The sequence below is a fragment of the Humulus lupulus genome, chromosome 9 (genome assembly GCF_963169125.1).
Source record: "Humulus lupulus chromosome 9, drHumLupu1.1, whole genome shotgun sequence".
Lineage (NCBI taxonomy): Eukaryota > Viridiplantae > Streptophyta > Magnoliopsida > Rosales > Cannabaceae > Humulus > Humulus lupulus.
In genome coordinates, this window is record NC_084801.1 from 145,744,398 (window position 1) to 145,755,597 (window position 11,200).

Below are 11,200 nucleotides of genomic sequence, written 5' to 3' on the forward strand. Positions count from 1 at the left end.
TTAATCTAAATATAATACAAAGAGTCAAATGTTTGAAAGTGGTATTCAATCATGTTTGCTTTGGTTTTCATTTTATTTGGTGAAATGTTGTGAATTATGTAGTAGTTTAGTTTATGTATAAATAATAAATTGGAATTTGTTAATGTACTGAGAATAATAATAATTTAACTAACCTTTGGATTATTCGGATTGTTCCTTTAAAGTTCCTAAAATGAAATCACAATGTATTATAACAAAACACCTGAGAAAAATAAATCAAAAGTGGAATAAGTTTTCTAAATTGTCAATTTGTATAAATATAATATATATATATATATATATTTTTAATATTTTCATAATTTTGTGTTTACCTCTTTTGCAAGTGGAATTAATTTTAGAAGAATGATTTTGATTTTCTTATTATGAGTTTTTTTATTGATGATGAGAATGCTAAGATGACTTTTTAGTATTTGTATTTTGCTTTTGATTGCCAAAAGTTGTGTCGTTTTGAGTGTATTGTGCCTGTAAATGTCAAAAGTTGACATGAATAAGAGAATTAGAGAGGCATAAGAGATTAAAGACAATTCATTTAATTTCTAAAATTTCTTTTCACTATTATCAGATGCAAAAGAATGATAACTTAGGGAAGAAAAAATCAATTTACTCTGGCGAATAAAAATAAATTTTGCCACTGTAAGTACATTCTAGAAAAGTAAATTACAAAGAAAAGAATTTTAACAAGAAATCATAACTAAATCTATTTTAATAGTATTGTAAAGTATTACAAATAAATTGTAGACTAAAATTGTCCAATCTAAGATACAAATTCCAGAACACATCAAAAGAAGAAATATATAATACAATTTTACAAAGACAAACAAAATAACAAAATTTACAACAAAGGTTTGAATAAAAAAAAAGTACTGAAAAGAATGAAATCCATTCCCAGAAAAGTGTATAGACGTTAAACAACAATGTGTTACTCAATCCAACAAGTTCCTCAAGAAAACAACAATCTTGAAGCCCTTAGACCTTGTAGCAAAACTTGCTAAAAATTCAATCACTTCATTCAGAAGGTTAAACCATTACCACTACGACCACTACCATCGACATTCACCAAAACGATCATAAATGCACTTCCAACAGATTATTTATTCTATCATTTAGAGAACAACAATAATAGCAAGAGTAACGATATGTGCACACAAAATACAGCAAATGGCCTTGGAGGCTCATAATGAATGTTGATAATGGTGGGAGCAGAAAGATAAAACCAAACCGAAGACTCATGCATAAAACTATCATCAGGCCAAAAAAAAAAGTTCATAACCTACGAAGCAAAGATGGGCCAAAATAGATATTGACAAAATCAAATAGATGAGAATGCTAAGATGACTTTTTAGTATTTGTATTGTACTCTTGAAATGATGTGTACTTCTGAAGTGTTGTATTGTTTATTTTTTTTTTTTTAGATTAATCATTTGATTGTGTAAAGAAGAAATTATTGTATTTTTTGGGAATAGAAGCAATTGTTCAGTTTGGATGACTTATCTAAACTTTAACTTTTTTTGTAGCATATTCTGTTAAAGTCATACCAAAGTCTTTTAAACATACGAAATTTTGTTAAGCACACAAAATTCTATTTGAAGCCATTTATATAATAGGTAAGATATATGTGTGTGTAAAAAAAACACCCTGAATACCTACTTAATTTAAGATCTAATATTAGGGTAAATTTCACTTAGGTCTCCAATCTTTTTTTTTTTTTTTGTAATTAGATCTCTAACCCTTATTCTTTTTGGCTCACATAGATCCCTAATGTCATGTTTTATTAAACAAACCCTAATTTATAAAGGTAAAATGAGGTTTTAACCCAAAAAAAAAAAAAAACACACATAGCACACACCACAAGATAGCAAATATGAATGAAAAACACATCCATTTTAATGGCTTTTTCCACTTTCCTATGAAAACAACAATCGAAAAAAAAGGAAAGTGAAAAAAAAACCACAGGCCACAACTATATTGGAAACTAGAAAACATAATTGTGCTTCGCGCAGTCTTTTGTAATTAGTAAAAAATGTACATGTTTTAAAATATTTTTTGGGAGATTGTAGGGTAGGGATTCCTTTTTACCATACTCGTACAGCATGCTCTTTATATGGACACATGAGGACGTCTTTGTAGGAAATTTCATATTACAGGATCTTTATTTATTTTCATGTAACTTACATATTATGAAAAAGAAAACATGTAAATTCCTAGAAAATGCTCCTATAAAATTGATACAAAACAGAGTAAAGTAAAAAAAACTAACATTACGCAGTGGAACTGGAACAACTCCTTCATTTAATCTCTCTAACCCTTGATTCATTTCTGTAGAAGAGTGTTATCAAGAGATTGAACTAGATCAGCAACACAGTCTTCCTCACCAAGCCTTTGATCAACCTAGAACTAGTGTGGGTTGGTTCTCAACACATGAGATAGAAATCTAGAAGAGAAGAAGAAGAGAAAAAGTGGCCAAGAAAGGATTAGACTGTCTAGGTTTTCACTTACCCAACGAATCAAGTGAGACTAACTTCATTGAAAACCATAGATATCATATTCCTTATATAGGCAACTTAATGAGCTTTATTTAAATTTAAATTTAAATCAATTAAAAATAATAAATGAAAAATCAAAGCCTTGGGCTCCCACAAAAGTATTTGGGCCCAATCTCTAAGTTTTGAATTTAAATCTCAATTAGGCCTAAATTAAAAATATTTTTATTTATTTATCTTTTAATTAATTAATTAAATCTTTATTCAAATTAACTAATTATAATTTGAAACTTGATTTAATATTATTTATTTATATTGACACTAATTTACCAATATTAATAAATTTTCCCAAAGATTCTCTTTTATTATCTAAATCTCATATCTCTATAAAATTTTCCAAAATTGACCTCGTCAACTTTAAAAATCCTAATTGATAATTAAATAAATTAATTAAGACATTCTCGATGATTTACTCAAAAGTGATGCGGGGACCATAGATCCATGAAATCAAGCTCCAATAAGTTACCATGAATTTATTTACGAATAATTTCATTACCTTATTAATTCCTCGTGACTCCACTATAGACTCAGAATTGAACTCTTGAATTCATAGAACATATTTTCCAAACCACAAATACGTTATCCATTGTTATAACCATTATAGTCATTCAATCCTCTATCAATGACTTACTAACGAGCTGTGTGCAAATTACCATTTTACCCCTCATCAGTATTTTATCCTTAACTCCAACTAATTTCCTTATAAATGATATTTCCGTGAACTTAACCACAGAAATGAGATCTCAATAATTTAACATTTTGAACAAAGCAATTAAGGAAATCATCTTTTCACTTCTCATACAGAAGTTATAGATTTCATATCTATGAATAATACACCCACTCAATTACACTACTAAATCTCCAAGATGTAAGTATGGGCTAGATCATAGGGTAAGCTAGTAATGAACAGGTCAAAAGATTTAAATAATATAATTAGCATAATATTATCACTCAGAATTAAGATCGACTTCACCTATAGTCAACGTTATGATATTGATTAGATTCAATAACAACGATACTTATTTATCTATCAATAATCAATATCGGTCCTAATCTGATGTAACAAATACATCTGATCTTATCTACTTGGTCAATGCCTTGGAAAATACATCACACCTTGAATGTGTAAGTAGTTCATATCATAGATTTCCTAATCAGTAAAAATCCAATGCACAGATCTAATCTTAGGTCTCATTTTTTTGAACATATAATTACAACTATAATCCATTGTGACCTAGTCACTATAATTGTAACTATCCATATGTTTGGGATTTTATAAATGTTTGCCTTATTCCAATAATCGTGTAATAAAACAAGCAAGCAACACGGTTGTCAAACTAAATGATCTATACTACTTTTATAGACAATATAAAATCGCGCTACATGTCCGACATGGTTTTATAGGGGCATAAAACCCAACAATCTTGACCACAATTTTTTTTCATAATGGTGTTCATTGTATAGCAAACCTCTTATACGTTTTTGAATTTTTTTTGAATAACTAAAGTGCTGAAAACAAAGTTCAAAAAGCTTGTTGTATGTGTGTTTTTATTTATTATTATTATCATTATTATACACAATGCGTGATTTTTTATATAAAAAGTCTAAATTTTGTATAAGAAAATTTATGTTATGTGTAAGACTTATTTTGGTCGATTACTCGTTTGAACCCTTTATTTTTAAAAATGAATTTTTAGACCTCATGTTTTGTCAAAAGGTTAAATATAGGAATAGATAGATCGATTATTTGAACATTATATTTTGGACGATTACTCTTTTTGACCCTTTATTTTAAAAATTAACCTTTGGACCATGTATTTTTTCAAAATGTTCAAAATTCTTTATAAATTTTAAATTATATATCTAATTTATGCTTTCTCTAAGGGCTCGCACCATTTTTTAACCTTATATATTTAGCCGATTACCCGTTGGGACCTTTATTTTTAAAAATTAATTTGTGGGCCTCAAGTTTTGTCAAAAGGTTAAAAATAGGAATAAATAGATCGATTATTTGAACACTATATTTTGACTGATTGCTCGTTTTGACCCTTTATTTTTAAAAATTAACCTTTGGACCATGTATTTATTCAAAAGGTTAAAATTCTTTATAAAAAGTAAATTATATAATTATCTATATAACTTATATTTTCTATAAGGGTTTACACTTTTTTTTAACTTTGTATTTTAGCTAATTATCTGTTTAGACCATTTATTTATTAAAATTAACTTGTGGACCTTGTGTTTTGTCAAAAGGTTAAAAATATGAATATATAGTTAAATTATTTGGACCACATATATTTTGTTGATTACCCATTTGGATCATTTATTGTTAAAAACTAACATTTGGATCTCGTGTTTTGTCAAAAGGTTAAAAATATAAATAAATAGATTATTTATTTATTATTATATATTTTTTATTCACATCTATTATAATTATTATTAAAATTAAAAAGAGAAAGTAGATAGAGTTTTTTTCCTTAATTAATTACTAGCCCTAAATTAGAAAATTAAACTAAAAATGAGAAAAACTAACGGTTATTTATATTTATAATTTAATTAAAAAACTATCATAATTAAATGTCTAATAAAATTTGAATTCAAATTAAAAAAAATGTGAAAAAGAAGAAAATAGAAATGGTGCTTTGGAGCAATTTCAGAGTGCCACATCATATAAATATATTAGAAAATATACCCGTCTTCGCGTAATTTTTTATAATAATTTTAAATATATATTTAAGGTAATTTTATATTGTTTGATAAATATTATAATTTGAATTTATATATTTTGTAATTCAACTATATATATTTATCGTAATTCTATATGTGTTTGATTAATTTTATAATTTGTATAATGTGAGTGAGAAATTTATACCTTTTGTAATTCCTCCATTTTTTTAAGTTATGCTCTAATAGTAAAATTGTATTAAAAATATCTAATTAATCAATTATTATTTCTCTTTCCTTTCAAGAAATTAATAGAATGTATAATAGCATTTGAAAAGCAAGAGGTGTGAAAAAATTAAGCTAACAAACAATATTAACATCAATTGTCATAATAATATACTTTTTAATTCATAATTTGTTTTTTGTTTCTAAAAAAGATTTTTTGTGCTTCAAATCAACCTCTGTATCTTTTGTTGCTGCTAGAATGTCTACTAAATTACAATCTAGAAAACATTTATTTACTATAGTGAAAACAAATCATAAATCCAAACAATACAATTAGTAATATTGTTTTGTCACAAGCTTGAGAAAATATCAAATAAGAGAAAAATACAATTATTAATATTGATGATTGATGATAATAAATATAATATTTTGTACAACTATTCACTTTTGAATAAAAAACATAATTATAGTATAATAACAAAATAGATATGTAGAGAACCAAAATTCAAACAATACTAATACCAATACTTGATTAGCTAATTAAATTTGAAGATACAAATATACTTTTTTCAGTGCATATAATAAACAATATCATAACACCATGATCCACGTTCAATTTCTTCTCCTTCCAAACCGTAAGAAAAATACAAAATCTATAAATCAACCATAAATAAATATACATATATTGCACAATCGGTGAGTTTTCAACCGGTGAATTCTCTCTACATTTGTCAGTTGCACAAAACTCACTTCAAAATACTTTTCGAGATATATTGCAGTGTCAACATAGTTTGGTATTCATGTGTGTGTAGAAATATGCATGGTATACATTGAAAGCCATGTAACTATGTATGATACACAAAAAACTTAAGGAAATGCTAGTACACTTGGAAATAATCTCTTATGATATACACAAACTAACAATTTTAGATATACAATCTTTATATATACACATATATTCATATATATATATATATATATATAGAGAGAGAGAGAGAGAGAGATTTTACTTTGAAACTGGAATTATTGATTATTACTCTTTTGAGAGTCAAGCCATGAAGCTAAATAAATTATGATACACAAAAACTTAAGGAAATGCTGGTACACTTGAAAATGATACTCATAGGATATACACAAACTAACAAGATATACAATTTGTATATATACACACACACACATATATATATAGAGAGAGAGAGAGAGATTGAATACCTTGAAACTTGAATTATTGATTATTACTCGCTTGAGTAATTGAAAGCCAAGCCATGAAGCTAAATAAATTCTTAATAAAACTAATATTATGTGTATATATATATTGATATTTTTAATTGTTAAGATATTTTGGTTTTGAATTTAAATTTTTTTACGTTTTAATAGCTCTTTAAATCAATTTTTATTCAAATTAATATTATGTCTATATATATTTATGTGTTTATATATTGATATTTTTTTTAATTGTTAAGATATTTTGGTTTGGAATTTAAATTTTTTTACCTTTTTGTTTTTTTTTTCAAGAGTTAGATATTTAAGTATTAATTAATAGCTCTTTACATTTTCTTTTATCTATAGATAGATGCTATTTTTTAACTACATTTTTTAAAGGGATATTTGCAGTGAAAATACATAAATTATTGTGTTTGTAACGCTTAAGCACCTAAGTTATTTTTTTTTTCGCAGCGAAAGTACATTCCATCCATGTTTTGGTGCAGTTTAATGCATCTGTTTGTTTCATTGTTAAATCTGCCACCATGGCGTGAACTTTACTTATAACTTTGGTACTTTCACCACAAATATCACTACAAGAAAAAATACTTTCAATAAGACCCAAAAAGTATTATTAAATATATACCATAACACTTTTTGATGTGTTAAGGAAAGCGGTGTTATAGTAGGTCGGAGCACTTTGCCTAACACTTTTCAATAGTTATAGACATGGGTTATGGTATAGCCTACGATAACACTTTTGTTGTGTTATTTTAATAGTTAGATAAGTTTTTCATTATGCTATTTATAAATAGATTATATAACACTTTTTTGTACTTATAAAGTAGTGTTATGATACACTCTATAATAATACACTTTCTGCATTATAGAAAATAGTTTGCATAACATAATTTTATGCTTATAAACCAGTGTTATTGTAAAAGATACAATAACACATTTTTTGTATTATTCTAATATTTGGATAAGCTTGAATTATTATTAAATAAACCTGTACATTATAATTATTTTTTATTTCTTTAACTCAAACCCGCTTCATTTAATATACTTAAGACACCTTTAACATTGTACAAATATATTTTTGAGTACCAATTATATAGTTCATAACACATATAACCAAATAATTGTGTCAAAATACATTCAAGATTATCTAAAAAACAATCCAAAAGTCTTAAGATATTCAACATTGCCTAATTAACATAAACAAAACATTTTCACAATAGTCAACAAAATAGTCGTAAACAGTTGCATATTCAAAAGTAAAGGTAGGGATTCACGATCTTCCAAATGTCGGCACACCAAAGCCTTCCAAATCAGATTTTCTTTTGCACTTTACTTGTTGAATCTGGTAAATAAAAATAAAAGAAAAACTAATGAGGTCATGAAATATCATATCATTCATCTAAAATAGTCAATAATATCATGAAACAACCAAATTTATAATAATTGAGTTTGAATAATAATGAAATTATTATATTACACACATTACTATAACTATCTATACTCAAGTGACCTTAGAACTTTAATTAAATGATGCATAATATTAATTCAAATTGGCCACATTATCATTTTGTCTTTCTCATCTTCCCTATCAAATCAATCAAATAATAATATCATAATCTTGGATTGCATATCGGTTAATGGTGAACAAGCATTTATATAATCAAATAACCAAATAAATACCTCTCGGAATAACCTTTTGAGAAGGTCACACAATTGTTGAACCAACAGCTTCTCGTATAGTTTGTTAATGCATCCTCATCTGTATTATCAAACCACAGGCCAACTTATTGCTTTACACAAAACACTACCCAAAAACAAAGGCAAAGGGTTGTGTATGCAGTTGACTCCTACTTTCGATGCCCTGATGATGCCATAAGAACAGCAACAGCCACAATAAACATAGACAACATACTTATAGCAATATATATGTTCTTCTTGACGATTTTCTGTATTCTCCAAACAAAAGAATTCCCCAGAAAGTGCTTACTAGTGGAAGTGCCTGCCAATCACCACCCCAAAAAAGTTGATATTAGTATGTGATGCACATTTTGGTTCAGTTGAAATTTTGCACAAACAAGTTTATCCCACAAAAGAGAAGTTTGGAATCAAGACAAAAAAAAAATATTTGAACCAACCTGAACTGCATCTGCTGTAGCATACCCTGCAGCTTGACCTCCCATGAATTGGAGACCATTGCCAAACCCACAGAGCAGACCTGCCATTAAGGCCCAGCCTCTGCCATTCCAGTCATTCATATAAGCCTTGAATGATGATTTGGGTAAGTCCAGCACATGGTAATAAAGGAATGTGATGTTGAGGATTATAGCAAGGACAAAACAAGATACTGAGAAGTAAAAGAATGCAATGTAGACAACCAAGTGAGGAACCCCATCTTTCAATGTATGCCATTGATCATTTGTGGCCATGTTGAATGCTAGTGAGAATAGAGAAAAGCAAACACAAGCAAAGAAACATATGGACAGTCCAATGAGAGTGATTTTCCTAAACACTTGTAGCAAGAGTTATAATTATTAATTGTGATAGAGAATCTGAGATGTTTGGATTTGAATGGCAGGTGATGAATGTCCAAATATTGTTGTGTAGTATTTTTGCAACACAAGATTATCATTTTTCATCTAAATGTGAGAATTTTAATTGATTTTCCATACTGAAAATTATTGTCTTTTACAGTGCCATCTATAGTGGTATAGCTAGTTTTCTGCTCATTCTCATTATCCTTAAGTGCACCATCAAACAAAACAATTCAAGTAAAAATTGCATCACTCAACAAGCTCGATGATTTTCTTTTTAGAAATGAATAAAAACAAGATAATTCTTAGATAATCTTAACATTTAATGAATGAAACATACCCTTCTTTAGATGAAAAACCTTCAAGCTTTTCTTTATTATCAGCTGCATTAGATGAGTGGACAACAGAAGCAGGCAACGCCAGGGAAAAGGATCTCGGATCTATTAATTCTATCGTCTAAAAAGCAATTCAAGGTTGTTCCTATCACCATTAAAGATCGCAACAGAAGCAAAAAATTCAGTATTTATAAGAGCAACACAGGCAAACATCAACATTTAGAAATTTTCAGAGAGAGAACGAAAGAAAGGACCTATAACAACTGTTATGCTTGCAGTGATCACTTCTGTGACTGATAAGCCAACAAAAGCCCAAGCATACTGAGTTGAGAGATTTCCAAGGCTAAGTACCACCCCTCCTGCCATTGCAAACATCACAGAAGGCCAATTATCCTCACCAATCACCCTAACATGAATCAAAACCAAATACATACAATACAATACAACTTCATTATGGCAAACAGATGAAATTTTCATTATGATGTGTTCCTTATCACTGGTCTCTCCAAACAGCACCACATTCATCAGAGAGAATAGAGAATGAATGAACTAAACTTTATCCAAATATATGCAAGTGTTGAATATTTGTGATTCAACACTTGTAATGAGCTAAAAAATATAATCAATACTGAATTAATCATGAGAAGGAGCAGCCAAAAGAATTATAAAAAAAAAGAGGTAAAACAAACAACAATGGATTCTAGACACGTCTCATAATAATTGGACCTTTTTATTTGTTATAGAATATATATTTTATACTCAATGGAAATATGGAAAAACCAAAATACAACTCTATGCAAAAATACAATAGACAAGATAATATTGATTAAAGATATATTACAACTCAATTGCTCAAAATACAAGTAAATAGAAAGATGTAAGAGAAGAAGATTACAAACTCAAAACAATAATAATACAAGTAAATAAAATCAACAAGATCAAAAAAATGAAAACACAAACAAACTCTCACACAACCAAAGTGTAGAGTAGTGGGGATCACCAACTTGAACAAAGTTCAAGACCTTTGTCCAAAAGCTTATTTCCCTCTATTCTCTAAGCACTAAGGGATCTCTCTAGAAAATAACTCTTTGGAATTATCAAGCCTTTTGGTGTATTTTTCAGCCAAGTGCTTTGTGGATGAAAAATGGTGTGTCTTACAAGTGAGCATTAGGCTCCTATTTATAGAGTTTTGAGACACCCTTTGAATTTCAAATTCCACCAATCCCCAATCCCCATGGCTGTTACCAATGATTAATTGTATGTTTATGGAATTAAAATAGAGATTTTGGAGTTACTTGGCTGTTGGAAACATTCAAAATTGGATAAAACCGAAGTTGGAAAATGTTGTTAGTCGCTCAAGTCGTGGCCTGAAAAACACGAGCCGTGGCCCACAGTGTGTTTTTTGCCTATTTTTGCCTCTTGGGCCGCTGCCTGAAAAACATAGGCAGCGGCCCAAGTTGTTTTTTCAGCAACCAATTTTCCAATTTTGCCAAAACGTTCCAAATTCATTCCCACTTGATTTTGTAACTTTCATACACATTATGGGAGTTAAAATCACATCTCTAACAGGCATATTTCACATATAGCTTTAAGAAATTCAAATCAAAATGTGTAATATTAAATCTAAACATTATTGGGTAAT

General features: G+C 28.2%; 1 pseudogene; it reads right to left on the reverse strand.

Moving 5' to 3' along the window:
• Positions 1-8,423: 8,423 nt before the first annotated feature.
• Positions 8,424-9,389, reverse strand: LOC133800141 (ureide permease 1-like; annotated as a pseudogene).
• Between the last annotated feature and the right edge of the window lie 1,811 nt (positions 9,390-11,200).